This window comes from Pleurodeles waltl, chromosome 3_1, assembly GCF_031143425.1.
Source record: "Pleurodeles waltl isolate 20211129_DDA chromosome 3_1, aPleWal1.hap1.20221129, whole genome shotgun sequence".
Lineage (NCBI taxonomy): Eukaryota > Metazoa > Chordata > Amphibia > Caudata > Salamandridae > Pleurodeles > Pleurodeles waltl.
In genome coordinates this window covers 931,301,508-931,321,646 of record NC_090440.1, presented here as the reverse complement: position 1 = coordinate 931,321,646, position 20,139 = coordinate 931,301,508, and positions in this window count along the sequence as shown.

Sequence of the window (20,139 nt, the reverse complement as noted above, 5' to 3'; positions counted from 1 at the left end):
ACCAAGGGCAGAGGCGACAACACACACATCAGAAGATGAAGACGTGGAACAGATCACCTTCACCCGTAAGAGTACCCAGTAGCACTAGTCCCTGCCACCTGGCCACTTATAACCAAGGTCCTGTGCTTTGTAACATGCCAGTCTTGCAACAGCAGCTCCCAAGCACTGTTCTCCAGCCCACTGTTTATCTTGTCACCCTGCCCTGTGATTGTCTCTCACTAACTCATTGGCAAATCCTGTCCTTCTGCACTGTCTGACACTTCACCCCAGCATGTCCAATGACATGTCCTTTTGCACTTGTGTAGGATCACAATGGAAGGTGTCACACTAATGGACTCACAATCATGGACAATGTACATATAGCACTACAGCACTTTAAAATAAATAGCACTTACACAACAACTTTGTCTCTGTGTAATGTGACATCAACCGTGATGGCCATCAGTGATGTTTACCTCAGGTCAATGGTTATAGATTGTCAATACAACTGACCTGAAAGAATGTTGGCCGATAACTATGCACTGTGGTCTGGATTGTACCATCATCTGCTCTTCCTGATGGTTAAATCTGTGGGAAATAGAAACTATACACTATAATGCTGTTTTGGACAGGAGAATGCTTCCTCAAGGGATGTTTAAGCAAAAAGCAAAAAATGATTTCCTTCAACTTTTTCTTCAAGCCAAAATTTATGTATGACATTTGACCCAAATTTTACCTAACACACACTATACTGCATGAATGGATGTGTGTGAGTGTACATACAAATATGTAACCTGGCTGAACATTGTAACAAACGATGTGAGTTATGTATACCATACTACCTGAGATCATACTACCACTCACCTTATAAGGCTTCGCTTGGACATCAGGCTGCAGGCAGACTTAACACAGTGTCCTCAATACCAATTCTGGTCGCAAAGTATGTGAGATTGAAAACATACATCAAAAATTAACAACACTTTGGGATACATAGTAACCTTGAGTGGTGGGTCCAATGGATGGCAGAATCTTAGCAAAGTAGCTCTGGTGTAGCTGCCAATGTAACAGCTCAATTGGGATTTGGTTGCAGGATGGGACACAAATGCTAATACTAAAGAGACACTGTTCACCCATGCCAAGGCCCTGATCCCCAAGTATGTGACACATACTTTAAAGGGTTACCTAAATATTTATTTAACAGTAAAAACAGAAGCTAAAACCAGGGGAAACACCTTACCTAACCTAACCTATCCTAACTACACATTACCCACAACTGGCCCTAACTAACCTAAGCTAAACTTACTTATCACATTTAACTAAACACTGTAAACATCAACCCCCCACACCCCTTATAAGACTAGACGCATGGAGGACAACATATACTAACCTAAACACATACTATCTTATCCTAAACAAATATATATACATTTTTTTTATTTATATATATATATATATATATATATTTTTTTTTTATAAAGCACCAAAACCCCAACATCATCCCCCACCCACACACATAATAAAAAACAGATATTGAAAGTATCATACCCCCACCTCCCCACCCACTACTACTAACTAAACTAACAGCTTATTCTAACCTAACACTAAGCCCCCTAAACTCACTAATGAAAAGAACCAGGAAAGAGGAGGGAGGGGAGGGAATCATGGCTGAGGGTATATTGTTCACAACTTCGCCCTCTGCAGGGTCTTCTCTATGGCACGCACCCTCCTATTCACTTGTGCCACCTCCTGCTGCAGCCTGTTCATTTTCCTCAACATATGGTCAATGTCACGTTGCATCTGCTGAAAATCTGCTGGTTCAATGACTGCAGCAGGGGTTGTGCAGGGTGCCAGTTGAACATGTATGTCCCCTTGTCGGGGCCATGCGTGTAGGGAGAGGAGCAGGTGGTGCTCTGATGGGTCCTGGAGCAGTGGAGGTTGACGGTCCAGCAAAGGTCCCTGCTATGGTTGGTGCCACCTGGGTGGTAGTGGTGGTGCTGGTGTTGGTGGCGGCTGTGGTGGACACCGAAGGGCCCCCTTGGACAAATGCCCTCCACACTCCGGAGGCTCTTTCATGGCGATAACGCCTTGCCATGTTGCGGAACCCAGACTCCACTTCCAGAATGTGGCGGTAACGCATCGCCCGCCCTGAAACTCCCGAATCTGGATGGGATTCATATTGGCAGCTGTTAAAAAAAATATTAAACCAAACATTAGGTACTTCATTTTTGTGATATGGCTCCAGAAGTAAATCAGACAATACATCTAATGTACCAGAAACAGGCCATATCATCATACAGATCAGTGATTGTCCCTGAGGAAGTACATGCCAACGCAGACTACACATGTCCTATCAAACAGCACAGCAATGCTCTAAAAGATGTGTAACAACTTAAATGACAAATGCATCATTGTTCAGCCATTTGTCACGTAAAAAAGGCTGCAAGTCCTCCACATGTGACAGGCCATCTAATGACTAACTTCTGGATGACAATCAAGGGCCACAAGATCTGTGAGTTGTAAATGGAATTGCCAGGATAGAATGCAGTTGCTAATCATGAGTGGGTATCCTAGTTTTGCAAAAGTGATTTACAGATTTAGATGTCTGTGTACTAAACTTGGATCATCAGTCCTAGGTACACATTTCATAACCCTACGCCTGTGCCTGATGGGGGGAATGGACAAGCAACAAATACTTTCAAACATCAAGGACACCCAGGAAGCTTTGGACAGCTGTACATGGGTTTGGGCAGTCCACCACAGGTAAGGAGTATGTCCAACTAGGATACACCCAAACCTTGGGCAATCCCATCCACATTTATGTTTGGAAATGCAGACAATTGTCAAAATCATTTCATACTAGTAACACATGACTTACACCAAGCAGATAGATGCAAACACACATCTGGCCTTGAGCTGCATGCACACCTAGGCCATTATACTCAAGTGCCTCATACACCTAGCACAACATGTGGAGCTACATGCTGCTAGGAAGTCAAACATACAGTCAAACATGTTCATTAGTGAATAGGGACACTCAAGTCTGTGGGTAAGACTTTGGCATCCCTATTCTGTGAGATTCAGGGTCTGACTTGCTGACTAAATCATAAATATGGTCCTCTGCTAAATTTTCTTAATAAAAGTGTTATCCACAAAAGACACCCTATTCACATGGCTGTGCCTACAGGGCTATCCTACAATCCCAAAATATGACTATACGCTAATGATTGCCCAACTCAAAGATGGAAAAAAATGATACTCCACTCAAGGAACATATCTGATCATTTACCAGCGCATCATACCTTGCTATGTGACCAACACACAGGAGTCAATCACACAACAGCAGCAAACACAACACAGAACAGAAATATCAACACTTACTGGAGATGTCTGGGTCCACAAATCGAGCCACTCCGATAGTGTAGGGGGCAGGTCCACCTGTAAAGCATGAAAGGGAGAAACGTGCTCAATGTCTGTGTACTGTACAACACTTCCAAATACAATTACTGTTTGTAAGATTAAATCAGAAAGTCAAGCCTCTCAGGCATGATGATATTGCAACCGACATACCACTGCAAACATGTACAGACCCGGGCACTCCACTGAGTGATACACACATATCTGCACACATGCAGTGGCCCTAACTATCATGTGGTGGCAAACATGCTCCATCATTTGTTTGCAGACTCATTTATGGAGTGTATTCCTCTCATCATGTGTATCAATGAGAGACATGTAAAGCCACTTTCCTGGAGGACTGTAATACCAGTCACTCAGGTATTGTGGCTTGGGCATCAAAGGACAATCCTTTACTGTGTCACGCACCTGTGGGTTGAATTAAGGGCATGATTTATCATGCTTTCTACGGTCCCTTACACGTAGGGCCTGTGTCGTGTCTAGGTTACATATGCTACATTAAAAGGGTACCCTGAGCCACATATGCCCCCTATGACACCATAATGGCAGGGATCCTGTTCATTATTTGGTGACAGTTTGAGGTTAGCCATGGATTGACCAGTTGTTGGATACAACAAGGAGATATATGTTGACAGTGTATATTGGATTCATCCATGACAGACTGCATGGGCACAGGTGTAGTCATTGCACCTGAAATGTGTCTCTCATTGCCCTATTTACCCAATATGGGTTTTGGAAATCACAGATGAGCCACATTCATCATCTTATATTTGGCAATTTGGTTGATCAGCGGATCTGTAGCAAACTGACACCGTGATATTATTAATACATGGTTTAGTAAATATACCAGTGTGTCAATCATGCTGATGTAGTTTTCAATTTGTATGTACCTTCGGAATGAGAGCAGTCACAGGAATGCTGGTCTACTGATCTTGGCATACACCCATGTCAGTGATAGCCTCCACACTGGGAGGTTAGTTATTAAACATATGCTGCACTTGATCAGCATTGGTGTGCCAAACTAAACTAGCTAAGTATTAGTCAACTTTTGTATGTATGATGGAATTGGTCAGTGGTCCCTTGCATGACATCATGCACTTAATCCATTGTGATCATGCATTCCCCAACGTCACGTATCCCATGATGATCCCATAACTTATGAGAAGTACATGACAATAGAGTAACACAGATGGCAAATGCATTAGCTTGGGGCCAGCTATTGTGACTAAGGCCAATGTAAAACACACAGGTACAATGTACAGAGGGCCATGGATAGTTGTTACCCCTCAATTTGTATCATTTGCTTCATTTAATGTGCCACAGCTATGATAAGTTGCACCAAAAATTTTGATATGAACGTGTGTGCATTACATTTGGCATACATCCCTAAATTAATTGCGGCACAACCAAGTCCAAATATCAGTCTAAGATGTTGCCTGAGGTCAGATATAACTTGTTACGTATGTGTCAGAATCCATTTCAGACATGTATCAGAAATAATTGAGGGACACGTTATTTCTTGAAAATATCAGGATTAAAAACATGTCTTTCCTGGTACACTCACAGACCATGCATAAAACATATGTTAGAGCCACATTTGCATCATCTATTGAGGTGAAGGCAGCACTAATTTACAGGTTCCTGTTGTGTTTTGTAAGTTAGTGCAGCTGTTGCATCAACAAATGACAGTAATGTGTAGGAATTATTGTATAACTCACGGCGACTGTATGTTTAACTTGCATTCCACATGTCCAAAAACATTGCCTGCAGCATTTGAACAAATCTACTACTGTCACTACAGAGAATTGAAATGTGCACATTACTCTGAATTGTACTCACCAACAGGGCCACCAATCACAATCCCCAGGTGGTCCAGCAGGTCTTGCTCCCTGGCAACCAGGTCAGTCCAACGGTGTTTCAGCTGGTGGTCGTTGTGCGGTGTGTTGTAGATTCTTTGAAGATGGTACAGGACCTTCGCCCACCGGAGCCTCCTTGCCTCTGTGTGATACCCCTGTATCACACGGCCACCTGCTTCTATCATTAGTGGTAGGAAGTGGCACACCAGCTAAATAAATCCCCACAGCTCCTCCTTTCCCATCCTACCAAGACGTGGCCAACCCAACATGCTTGAAAAAAAATGTAATAAATGGGTACAGAGGATAATGAAGGGAAAGTAGGAGAGGGAAATACACTAAAACAGCCCAACTATCCCCAAACTAACACTACCCACAACAGACTCCCAACAGTACAAAGACAAAATTAGACACCAGAAATGACAAAGATACACTTACACAGTATAACACAGACACTTAGGAAACACCAAAAGACAATTTAATGACCAAACAGGATACAAATTCACAAAATTGCACAGAGAGACAAGTCCAAACACAGTCACACAGTCAGGAAATACCACAGACTGCAAAGTGAAAGTGAAAGTACACTCACTGTACCAATTCTGTAAACAGGATATCCTATTACATCACTTCCTGCCTCAAATGCGGTGCGTTTTTATTCTTATGCGTCAAAACATTATGACACTTACAGTCTGGGCATCATTTTTTTTTTACGCACATGCTTTGAAAATACCCCACATCCATATTTTCTATTATTTTTCATACTTAACTAATTTCATGGTGTACAGTGTGGGAATTACCGCTCAGGGTCAATGGATGTATCATAGCAGTGAGCGTCATTTTTCCACGCATATGTGGCATTTTTTTACGCATGTGCGTCTTTTTTTACGCGTATGCGTTAACATTTCTGTCTTTTACTGGGTTTAGGTCATTTCTCAATTTTAATAGTACATGACAGGTGTGACAATACAGAGATAGGCTGTTTGCCGCACATTGTGCATTCCGGTGAATGGGCACATGTGACAGATCATACTACTGTGGACCCTGATCCTCTAGTTGTTGTACCGGATTTGCACTCTTCACTGACGCAATAGATGGCCAAACGTGTGGAATACAAATTGGTATTACCCAGTTTGGGCATGTTGTGGGTCAATAGAGGATAGCAAGGCAATGCAAGTCAATAGAGTAACTCATTGCCTGTGTGTCAATGTGTGTGAATTGGCTCTTACTAATGTACTTGTCCCACTGAGTGAACATCACAAGACGCGTTTTCTCAGTTCTGCTTGTATGCATGTGTTGTCAATGTGGCCAACCATCAGATGCTATTCAGTGTGGAAATGAGAAAGGAAATGTGTTTGTCATACACGTAGCAACAAATGCTGTGTGAACTTCCCAGGTTTTTTGGGACATAATCATCACCAATGACAAACCATGCACAGGATAGATAGAAGACGGTTGATCATGGCAAAGTTCCAAAACTAGGCCATCACATGTCCTGGAATGTTAGATACCACTTCCTGGGCACTTGTTTGTATACTACCCATGAGCCAGGCATTGGAAAATGCTATCTGGGTATGGTGTTTGTGACACTGAGTCCCAAAACCAATCCACAAATGTCATGTCATGCCACAGTTTGAGTCATGTAATCAAATCAAATCACACAAGCTTTATTCGGTCTAATTAAACCATCAAAGCAATAACTTACAACAATAAAACCATGATCTGTACATAATAGATATATATTAACTAGATTAAAAAGTAAATAATGAGGGTAAAATAAGGATAAAATGAGAAATCTGCGAGTATACAAGAAAGAAAAGGTTGATATAAATCTTCACATATGTCTCCCATCCTATACGTGGGGGGGGGGAACGTCAGAATTTATTTTTGTTGGCTGCCTTTAACTCCCTCATCAATAATTTTATAAGAAATTCATTGAGTAAAAGCTATCGTATAAACAGTGATTGAATTAAATAAATTAAAATCAGGGTTCAATTAGTAACATATCACTGTGATTTTTTTAAAAATGTGTACGTATATGCCATGCGGACGCAAGGAACTTGCTGACCCCACAAGTTAGGAAGGAGGAGCAATCTCTCAACATCAACCTTAGGGCATCTTTGCACGTTCTCATCCCCATATTCCTGCAAACGGGACGGAGCCATTTCTACCGGACAATGCCATAGGCAGGACAAATAAACATAAAATGCACTACAGTTTCCACAGAGCAGTTACAACTTGAGCATTGATTGGTTAGCGGGGTGGAGCACCATGAACTGGAAAAGGACTTCAAGGGGAGGCATCCATACCTGAACCGGACATACAAGCTTTTACTTAGTTGATCGGTAATCAAGTCTAAGAAGGGTTCAAAGTGGGGAAACCACTTGTAATCGAGAAATTGAGACGTCAGCCTACCATGTGAAGTGCATAACAGATATTTTTCCTTAACATGGGATCAATAAACTGATTTTAAGTGATCCTTGTGAACCCTCCTTAAATTATTAGGCTGGATCCAAAAATCACTGAGTCCCAAGGTGTGGAACCATTCCGAAATGTACTTGAACCAAGGGATAGAAAGTACATTTGGTCTATCCAATAAATCTTGCAAGGACTCCTTATATATGACTAATTCAGGGGTGGTCCAGATGTGAACCCAGAAAGTTAAAGGCCTTAGAGCTATTACATCAGAAATGTGGGGGAACCCTAAGTCCAAAAACACTGGAACCAAAGGCGTACTACGAGGACATGCCAAGAGCGATCTTACAAAGTTATTTTTCCCCCACAGATGACTTGCTAATTTTGGAGCAACCCCAGACCTCAGCACCATAAACTGTGGCACTCTGAGCCTTGGCTAGATCAATTTTAATAGCGGGGGAAACAACTTTCGCAGTATTAGACTTTTGATAACGCAAAATTGCCCCTGACCTATGTGCTAAGAGAGCTAGGCTTTTTCCTACCTGGGCCTGCCAGTTCATATCATTGCTGATTCTCACCCCTAGATAATCAATAGAGCATACCTTGCTCAGAGGAACCTCGTTGTATAAGATGTTACATCGTTTTGTGCAACCAAGACCAAAGATCATAAGTTTTGTTTTACTAGAATTAAGTTCCAATCCATGGTCTGCACAGAACACACTAAACCTATCCAGGAGGACCTGAAGGCTCATAGGCGTTTTAGAGATCAAGAGGGAGTCATGTAAATGACCTATGTTTCTCCTGTGGCAGTGGAGGACCAGCAGACCAAGCAGCACATGTGCACATTTTTCCAGTGGTTAATTGCACAAAGGTGCCCAGTTCAAGTGTGTGAGGCCATGTGTAGCCTGAGTCATTATTGGGGTCCATGTTGTCACAGTTACGTGCAGGTCTAGTCATGAGTCTGTGGAGCCATTTCCTGCATTTACAAAGTATCCTTCACAGCTGAATTGAAGGAAAGCCGAAGAGGAATTGAGAACACTCATGGGGATAGTCCAGCTATGGCACTGAAGACGTTTTATGAGACTGACAACAGGGCAACCTTGGTGTGCTGACAAAGTTAATGGGTCAGGAATTTTAAACCTGCAGGTTTCCTTACATTTGTACACAGGGTGGTCTCTAAAATTCCCACTGCAGCCAGGAACATCAGTGCCTCCGTGCTGATTAATCTCACAGCTATTCACCACGCAAGCCCCATCAATATGTTGGGGGCAATGTGAATCAGTGTGTGTACTGTCAGGGTACACACATGTGTTGACATTTCATGCACATTATCTGACGTTGTTTGTTGTGCTGGAGGCACCATACCCAATCCATGCATACAGCCATGGTACACTGTCACTATTTGTCACTCATGCATACATGAAACCCAGACAAGGGATGGGCCATGATTAGCCTATTTGAAGACAAGTTCCCCCTCATGATACAATAAGTAAACTGATAACGCTATACAATGTATTTGAGTATTCATTGTAGACCTACATGACACAATACCCCAGGAGGAGAGTGAGGGCATGGAAAGCAACTATGCGACAAATGTAGCCACAGGGAACCTTTATGGTGACGCAAAGACAGGAAACAGTCAGGCTAACAGGATGCAGGGTCAATCAGGAACAAAAATGAACAAGGCAAATACACAGTGAGCAGACCGAGACTTGTCAAAGCTGGAACAACACTGTGAAAAATGAAAACTGTATTTGTCCTGTGTGTTGTAACGTAACACAATAACCCAAGGCCTGTGTTACCCAAGTGATTTATATGGCAATGCATAACAGTGATATACATATAATGGCAGTTTCTATGGCGTTCCAGGCAGCTGCAAGGGTAGTGCATGTTCAAATGGCTGGTCTGCATGGAGTTGCACACAGGTGTGTGCAGCTTCAGTCTCTCAGTCCTGTAGGTGAGAATCAAGTTCAAAGGGCCAACAGTACCTTTCACATGGGAAGCAATGTCCAGGTGATTACAGGTCCTACAGACTACAAGGCAGTGCATTATTCGACCAGGAGTCCATGCAGACAGAAGAACAATGACTATGGCATACCATACTAAAGAGGGAAGCACACTGGAGTCAGAATGTGAGTCTGGGTGTGTGTAGATGAGGGATTATCTGGGTACATATATTCCATTTCCAGGGCCCTCTGAAGAAGGGTGGAGTGAGACAGGGAACATGGCAGTGACAGGACTTATGACCTGGGATGGTACGTGCAGGGGATGTCTTGTGAGCAATGCTAGTCATATTTGGGGCACTCGTGCTATCCATTGGCTGCTTATATGGATTTTGTGTCACACATACTCCTTGCAAAGATAGCTGATGTCACAATTACTGCTGTCAAGGGTCTGGTCATACTTTCTTGTTACAAATACAATAGCACATCCACTGCCTCATGCATGAGGCATTTTTTTCCTTAGTGAATGATGGTGTCTTAGTTGTGTGCCATATGCTGCAATGAACCATGTTGCCAACATATATGTGTGAAATAGCTGTGGTCCTCTGATATTGCCCTTCAAATGTGAAATGGACAGGATATATGTAATTTACAGAATGTGTGAAGTTGGGTGTACATTCATACCCATCAAATATTAATTGAATTTTTCTGGATCCTAATATGTATTTCTGCAATGCTCCATGAGGCTACACTCTGATTATGATTCTTAGGGATAATGTTATGACAAAATGATTACCCAGACCATAATATAGTGATTAGAATAGGTGTTTATTGACATATGGTAAGACAGTGGTGATGGTGAGTAGAGTTAAAAGAACTTTTGGACAATATGTTGTCTCCGACGCAATCCTGCAGCTGTGTTTGGATGGTCCCCCTCATGTTGATGGACAGCATCCTCCTCTTCCTCCTCTTCAGGCATTTGTGGGTCGGGTTCATATAGGGGAATGTTCCTCCTTACATATATGTTGTGCAGGATGACAAAGGTCAAAATGATTTTGCACACCATTTCAGGTGAGTATAGGAGGCTGCCTCCGGTGATGTCGAGGCACCTGAATCTTGACTTCAGGATGCCAAAGGTTCTCTCGACTATGGTGCGTGTCCTCCGATGTGCCTCATTATAGGCACGCTCTGCTGCAGTGCTTGGGTTTGCAAATGGGGTCGTGATCCATGGCTGGATCCCATACCCCTGATCAGCTGAAAGAGAAAATGAGTGGAAAATGTTGATGTTGCTTGCACCATGATTATCACTTTGCATGGCAGTTGTTCTCTTGTGTTGTCTGTGACTCATCGGCGTTTGTGTTTTTGTGTGGAATCCTAGGCTTCTAGGATGTACCATCAGCATTGGGTTGTTTCCTTAACTGAACTTGTGTTTGGTTGATTGACTGGATGTCAGCGGTGTTTTTGTAGAGTTGCAGTATATTGCATACTCCCTTGCATTATGTCATGTGAAAGAGGTGTCCATGTGTCTTAACTGTGAGTGACATGATACTTCCATACACAGATTTAATTCCACAGCGGTGGTAACACGGTTGCATCTATATGTCCTGGAGATCCCATCCAATTTAACATATGTAATAGAATTTTTTTAACATCAGTGAGGCGCTTAGATTTGGCAATGTGACAATGTACAACACATCTGCATAAGTTGTCAGCACTGACGTGTTGACAATTGACTATGCACAAATATCCCATGTGTGACAAATTCTCTGCAGACCTATTTCTCTGCACTTGCCAAGTCGACTCAGGTTCAAACTTGTACCTATACTACTGCACATGTTCTAGTTCAGCTGGCTATCTTGGTTGTGAGCAATGTTCCCTCTAATTTTTTTCCACTGTGTGGGGCAGTGTGCGGTCTCTGTGCGCTGCAGCCAAGGAAACGTGCGCCAAGAAATTGACCATTCACACATGCGCAGTGCATAACTAACCAAGATCTTTGGCATTAGCCTCTCCATACCACTAAAGCAAAAAAGGGATATCATTGCTCCATGCAATAGGGCATCAAGGCAGTTTTGTGACCTGGTTGCACACCCCAAGGACATGACCTGTTAAGTGCCACCTACACCCCAGTTAGAGAAAACAGAGGAACATTGCCTGCGGACTTTAAACGCTGTTTTCATTGACTTCAATCCAGATTCAAATATGAGCATTTTCTGCAATAGGAGAGCATGACTATCGCTCTAAAAGGCTTATTTGAGCTGAGAAAGTGATAATGCATATAAACAACTATGAAGTATGACAATGATGGAAAAGTTGATAACAGCACATTTCCTACTGTTCTGAAGCATTTCCTAGCTCATTAACCATTAATTTTCAACATAAATATCACTTGCTCGCTTGTATGCTAAAGTATGCCAAATGATGTTTAAAACACTCCCCGCGGCCTTTAAACGCTGTTTTCATTGACTTCAATCCAGATTCAAATATGAGCATTTTCTGCAATAGTAGAGCACGACTATCGCTCTAAAAGGCTTATTTGAGCTGAGAAAGTGATAATGCATATAAACAACTATGAAGTATGACAATGATGGAAAAGTTGATAACAGCACATTTCCTACTGTTCTGAAGCATTTCCTACCTCATTAACCATTAATTTTCAACATAAATATCACTTGCTCGCTTGTATGCTAAAGTACGCCAAATGATGTTTAAAACACTCCCCGCGGCCTTTAAACGCTGTTTTCATTGACTCCAATCCAGATTCAAATATGAGCATTATCTGCCTTAGGGGAGCACGTATATCGCTCTAAAAGGCTTATTTATTAACGTGCGTGCTTGCCGAAGGGGCCTGCGTGATGGGGGAAGGAAAGGTGCGCGCGCGTTTCGCGCCTTACAGGGAACATTGGTTGTGAGGTTGTCATTTACGGTGTCAGAAGGTCCATATGCTTGTACATCTGTTGTGTATATGTGTAATTGTCTCAATTCGTATGTGTAGGAATGTGCACTTTCAATATTGTCACATCAAAATGTGTTCTTAGCCCAGTCCACTTGCTGATTGGTAGTGGGCAATGTCAGAGCAGGAGTGATGTGAGATATTGGTACAGCCTCAATGATTCCATGTCACCTCCATTGTAGTCATCATCATGCTATGTGTGTCATGGTGTTTGACCTGCAGCAAAACACATTACATACCCCTTACACAGTACTTATTGATTGGAAGGGTGTTTGATTGAGTGTTCTTAATGTGATATTGAAAGATTAATCTTCCAAGTTGTAGTACCAGTTAAGGCCATGTCATTGTCATTGTGTTGTTTTAAATTATTCCCTTGTGTCTGTGGAGTGGCATCTGTTGTTATTTGCATCTGTCATTTGTCCATAGGTGTGTATTCAATTGGGTGAGGATATCAAACATGCCTAGCAGTGTCACAACCTCAGTGTCTTCCTGGCCACGTGTCAATGTAATGGTGTATGTGTTGTGTGTCCTACAGGGTTGCTGCGCTGTGTGTATATAAGTAGGTTTCTGTACTTACCAACAAGTAGGCCATTTCCATATCGTCCATCCTGGAAGTGTTGATTGATGGTGCAGTGGCGGAAGATGAATGAATCATATTCACTGCCAGGATCCTTTGCCACAATGTTGGTGATCAATCCCCAGTGATCCACAATGGCCTGCACATTGATGGAATGTGTGTGCTTCCTGTTGCGCTATAGATGTTCGGTTGCAGCAGGTGGCACAAGGCGTACATGTGTGCAGTCAATGGCACCAAGCACGTGTGGGAAGCTGTTGATTTGGTAGAAGCCCTGTTTGGTCTCCTGCTGCTTCTGCTGTGTGTTAGGGAAGCTGATGTGGCGGGGTGTGAGGGAGATGATGGCATCCAATACCTTGGGTAGGAAGGCGGAGAATGAGGGCTGTGAGATCCCGGCAACCAGGGCACCAGTGGTTTGAAACAAGCCACTTGCCAACATGTGGAGGACAGCTAGCAGCTTGGTCTCTGGTGGAATGATGTGGGGTGTCTGTAAGCTGGGTGCCAACGGTGGCTCAATGTGGTGCAGCAGCTGCTGAATGGCTTGCCAGTTGAGTCTGTACCTCTGGATGATGTCTTGTTGCCGGAGTCCCAGAAGGGTTGTCCTGGTGCGGAATATCCTCTCCTGCCTTCTGCGTTGCCTTTGGGGTCCCTGCTGGTGTTGTAGAGTCTTCTGTTGTTGGTCCTGTGCTCTGCGTTGGTGTGCATGCTGGATGAAAAGCACCTCCATGTCTTCCTTTTGGAGCTCTGCTGTTGCTTCTGTGTGTTTTCCTTAAGTACTGGTGTGTTTACCCCATTTTGACGCCTGCCCTGACCCAGGCGTTATTTTTTGACGCAAATCGGGCTGTGCATCATTTTCCGACTCCACCTCCCTGCCGTGCGGGATTTTTGCGCGGTAGCATAAATATGGCGCACAGGTGTTTCAGTCATTTTTTGGACGGGAACGCCTACCTTGCATGTCATTAACGCAAGGCGGTTTCCCGCATCCAGAAAATGACGCACATGGCGGAATTTGGGCGTTCGCGGGCTCGGGTGTCAAAGTATAAATATGGTGCACGGTTTTTGCCGAATGGGCATCAAAATTTTTGACACACATTCGGCGCAAAAAGAGTATAAATATGGCCCTAAATTTTAGATAAATAGTCTGCATCCAACCATAAACAGCTAGCAGAACAGCGTGAAGTGTGGCTGGGTCAGCACTTTCATCAATCCGACAAACAATTTTTGTGTTGTCAGCTTAGGCAAAGCATAAGAACCAGATAGGTTTGGCATGTGGCAAGAATATGCATTAAAAATGTGGAATAGGCAACTGGGAGGGACTAGCTGGGTAGACTAGCCAAAAAATCAAGGCAGGTGGGTCTTTGGTCCACTATGGAGGGCCATTAAGTGAAGACAATAGCGTGACCTGTTATCCAGGCACCGCACTAGAAACTTTTCAATGGAGTCAGTCCACATAGAGCAATTTTGTGAAAGTTAGGATTATGAATTCAAAGCATTAGAATGATGTGGAAGCACGAGGGCTATGAAGTCCAGCCATGCCAGGCAGACTGCTATAAAATATTCAGAGGCCTATACCTTTAAATTCATGAGTTGGTGCGCTTGAACCACAAAGAACTCAATGTTTCTCATCACAATCTGGGCAGGGAACCGGGTGCAAATAGTCCGCCTAGCAAAAAAAAACCTGTTTGGGGCTCTGCATTTACCAAGGGTGCAGTTGTTTGAGCCTGATTTCCCTAACGTAGTGGTATTCCCCATACTGAGGTTCAAAAACAACACTTGTGCACTGTTTGCATGCCCGCTTGAATCTGGCGAACATGGATTTAGCAAAAACCCTTAAAATGGACAGACACACAACGCCTAATATTCTATTTATTGCTATTGTTGAGTGTGGGGAGGGGCCATGACTCACGAGAGGCAAAGCAATGGCAGTAAACACAACTCTATACTATGTGAATCTGCATATATGGTTAATCCATGCCTTTGTTTCATATGTAAGTGTACCAGGCGTTTCCCCCATGAGACAACGCCATCCACCCAAGCTGACAGGATGTAAACAATGCTTCTCAAGCTGGTTGGTGTCGTTCTCCGGCTGCAAACCGGGATTCTTCCGCACACTATCCCGGCTGCCCACAAGGCACCTTCATCTTCCTCGCCACGGAATGGAGTGTGGTTGCGTGGAGTAATTCATTTCCCCTCGGCCTGGTTTCCCCTTCCCTACCACATCACTTGCAGTAATTACACCTACTTTCAGTTCCTAATCTCCCACTTTTGCCGAGCCCCATCAATAGATATTATTGTCCTGTGGTTACCGCTATCCAGGTTTCTTCTCGTCCTTTGATGATTTCGTCTGTTTTCTGCTTCTTCTACACTAACAAACATTTTTATTAATAGCTACTCGAACAATGTTTCTTCGTCTCTTATAAAACGTCATCCTATTTTTACACTTAATTTCCCCTCACTCATTCCTCATACAGGTGGCGGTACTCATATTTGTATATTTATAAATGTTTCAGTCATATTTTAAAAGGCTTTGGGGCCTGATTCACTGAAGGAGAACTTGCTCGTGAATACTCAGTGAAGATACAAACATTTTGTACGAGAAAACTGCCTGACATCAAAAGGAAACGCGCACAAGAATACAGGAACTGGGTGATGGCCCAAAAAATATCACGGCAAACCCATTTGCGCCATCTATGCTTCTTGTGTATTTTTTAAATGGAGCAAATGATATTTAGGAAGCGGCAAGAAGCATAGCGCAAATTGATTTCAGAGTTCGACAAATGGTGATTTTTGAATTGTTGCAGTTTCTGGCAATTTTCAGTCTGAAAATTGCTAATTATGAACACATAAATGGACATCTAAAGCATGGTCATAAATGGACACATACAAAAATGGGGTGACCCCGTACTCGTTGGCACGGGACTCAGTACCAAAGTAAAATGGTTACGTTGTCAAGTTTAATACAGTTCGATGATATCAGCAGAACAAGATGTGTGTGTGTCCTGCACCTGTTCAGTAGACTGGTAAACATAAAGCATGTAATGACACACTAGACTATGACTCAAGGACAAAGAACTGTATTAGAAGAAACATATTTTCATCAATAAAGCACTTGAATTGCTTCACTGACACTGAGAAAATAGAGCAGTGCCCAAAAGTGGACCATACGTTAGAGGCCCCATTTGTCATTTGTGTTTATAGGCGTTCTGAAGTTAAGATAACATTTGTGGAGATATGGCAACTGTTGAAAAGGCCTTGGTCCTCCCCAGCTCTGCTACAGCAGATCAGCTGTGCATTTGGGAGATGTTTTGGCATATCGCCACATATAGATATCAAGAATTGTGGTTTGTGCCGCCTAAAAGCATTATTGAACCGCAGTATTAACATTTAAACAAGAGCTCTTATGACATGCTTGGAAAATATGTCATTCTTTTCTCAATCTGTCAGTCAGTCTTTATCAAGGAAAGACAAGCCTGGGACTTTGGTATCGACAGAGGTTTTCTTCTAAAGATGTTGGCGAAAACTAGTGAAAAACTGGCTTGGGTCTGAAAATGTTAATTTTATTTGCCACTTCCAAGCAGAGGAAGATCAAAACCCCTTTAAGGCATCCCTTTATGCTTTGAAAGAGCCAGACAAGAATGCCCATTTTGCCACTACTATTCTTTATTGTTGCAAAAACTTGTAATACAAACGTGAAACATTCAGTCAACCTTGTGTGCATATGGCATTTGGTGCTTTTTAATCAACGTGGCACATTCTCTTTCAGCACATTTAGACTAGTAGCAGTTTTTTTTAAACAAAAATGCCCGGCTTCAAAATCAATTACTAAACTTTTGAGGGCATAAGATTAAGGGCGTCATTATGACCCCTGGCGGTCCGTGTTAATGTGGCAGTAGTACCGCCAACAGGCTGGCGGTACTTACCACCACATTATGACATTGGCGGGTTGGCTGAAGCCAACCCCCCCATTGTACCACTCCGACAGCTATGGCGGTAGTAGGCGCCAGGCTGGAGATAACCATCTCCAACCCGGCAGCCGCCATTGTGCCGCCAGCAGTATTATGTCCCTGCCTACCGTCATGGTTTTCGTGGCATTCGTAATGCCACGAAAACTATGGTGGTAGGCCCTAACAGTGACAGGAAATTCCTTCCCTGTCACTGATAGGAGGCCCCCACCCCGCATACTTTTCCAAACACCCCCCCATCCCCCTACATCCACACCACCCATTCACACACACGCAGACACACACTTATTCACACATACATACATACATGCATTCATCCATTCATGCACACATCTGCACACACATCAAAACTTACACGCAGACACGCATTCGGATTTCCATACATACATGCACTCACACTTCCATACATACAGGCACTCACACACATTCATACATGCATGCAGTCAACACTAAACACACACTCGCATTCACGCACACACTCACACATACATGCACATACCCCCCATACAACACCCCCACCTCCCTCTCCTGTCAGAGACCCGACTTACCTGGATCCAGGGGGTCTTCTGGCAGGAGACAGGACGGGGCGCTGCTACCGCCAGCAGCGCCCGCCTGCAGAACACCATCAGGCCATAGTATTTGTCATAATACGGCTGGCGGCGGTCTACTGGCGCGGCGCTGCTAGTGGTAGCAGCACCACCTTACCGCCATCCGGCAGTATGGCCACAGCTGGATTTTCGCCCTTCTTGTGGCGGAAATCCGGATGTGTTCATAATATGGCAGACTGATAGTAGCTGTGGCGACAGCCTTTTGGCGGGCGTCGCTGCAGTGATAGGCATTTTTACTGCCAATGTCATAATGAGGGCCTAAGTGATGAGCATACAGTAATCAAGCCTATTAACTTGAAAATAGTTTTCCTGATATAAAGATACTATGCACCACCTGGGACCAATTGTGGCTGATACTAAAAAGATATTTACACATACAACATTCTGCACTTCATAAAGATTTCTAGTAATGGGGCGAATTGGAAGTATACTGGTATGGCAGGGTGATCTGCATGAGGATGAATGTCATGCTAAGGCTTCTTTCTGGTGTGCAATCCTGGCCTTTCGGTTTTCCCATAGGCATTCTTAAAATCATCCACTGTCAGATTTTAGCATTTCTCTGGTCTGACAAGTCTCTATGTGTAGCTAGTTTAATTCCCTGAAGACTAGTATATTAGCGGTGGGTGGCTGGAATCCCCAAATATTTAAAGGTACATTTTAGTAGTCCAACTGAAACCATTCTTTGAGTGATCAAGTGAGCCTGTTTGGAAATGTTAGTTTGTAACTGAAAAAGAACATTTTGAAGCTCCTCTGGAAAACTTTCTTTAGACATTTCTGAAACATCACCTTTGCCTAAGGAATCTTTTTGAATCACACTGGACTGATGTTGCGTGGACTATGGCTGAAATCTCCTTCTCCCACTGATGAGAATTGTAGGCAATCTTGACTGGGTGATATTAGAGTTTTTCAAACCCCTCACAATCTGCTGCTAGTTCTGTGATATTAATTACAGCCAAGCTGATATCTCAGATGCTTATAGCAACTTTTTCGGCCATAGCTCAGAAATGGAATATTCCAATCTCTCCGTCTGAGTTGATTTGGTGGTCCAAGCTATGCTACAGAGAAACTTACTTTGACAGGGTTGGATAAAGTGTGCAAATTTGATAGATTGTAGGGCCCTCAGGTGTTTATTAATTGCGCTGTGACAATGGATTTATACCTCCAACCAGTGGGACTGGTGATTGCTAATGTCTGCACTCTAGGCTGACTCTGATTCTTAACCTTGCAACAGAATGTTGATAGCCTGTTTGCTGTAATGAGAAAAAGGAAAGTTTAATGAGGGGTTTACGCCTCATTCCCAACCCTATTGTATGCATTGTTCTCGATACATCTGTTATGTACTTAGTTGTATAGATCTTGTGCCAACCAAACCTAAATCACGTTTTTTAGAAAAACATCTGTTCGGTAGCTGCATAATGCTAGGCATAAGGCAAAATATAAACACAAAGTAGTCTGTGGTCTCCAGACATTTGAGTCACCCCAAGTTCCCGTACAGTGATCGTTGATAGAGCCTCTAGGAGTAGGGTACTTTCGAAAAAAATTATATTATTGCAATTTTTGATCGGCACCATCAGGAATATGTGCAACACATTGCCAAATGTAGTGCATAAAGAATGCAACATTCGATATTTCCTATCCTTTTTCAGTTTTCCACTTTTATTTTTTCCCGTTTATGTGATTATTGGCGTTACCTATGACAAATGGTATGTGCTAGATATTATAAACAAGCATTGGCAAATCCAATAGGTCTCAGCAATCTGAGAGCTAGTGGTGTTGTCAATGTTAATGTTTTGAAGCCATGTTGAATGGCAGCAAGACTGCTGTTCAGCATGGCTGAAAGTCATGTAAAAAAGCTCAATGACACAGCTTGTGCTATATAATGTAAATAGAATAGAATGGAATTTTGGGATATTCCATTTTCTGATACTAAAGGGACCCACCACACTGATCGCAGAGCGGCATAATGCCACTTCATGCATGTACTGCGTTTTTTTTTTGTGCAAAACATGGACCAATATTGACAACATAGTGATGATCGTTTTACTTTTGGTGCTTTAATGAAATCTGTCCATCGTTTAAGAAATCCAGAGGCAGGCTCGATTACTACAATGTATTTTGTTCCTCATAGATTGCTAGTTAAAATCGATATCTACATGACAAGTGCCCCTGTTTTGTTTCAAAACATAAAAAAGCTAATTGTCAATTTGGGTCAATGTGTGTGTGTTAGAAACTCACATTAGCAACAACTTTCGGAATGCATATTGATTTTTGAAAGACTTGGTTCTAATACGACCACTTGTGTGGGGTGCTCAAACACAAAGAAAAAAGTAGCTCCTAAAATGGGAGCAGTTCGAAATGAAGTCCAGGTGGGAGGAGACGGAGCTTGTAAAAACAGGAACACTCTTGTGGAGTGTTCAAACTCAAAGGAAAAAGTAGCTCCT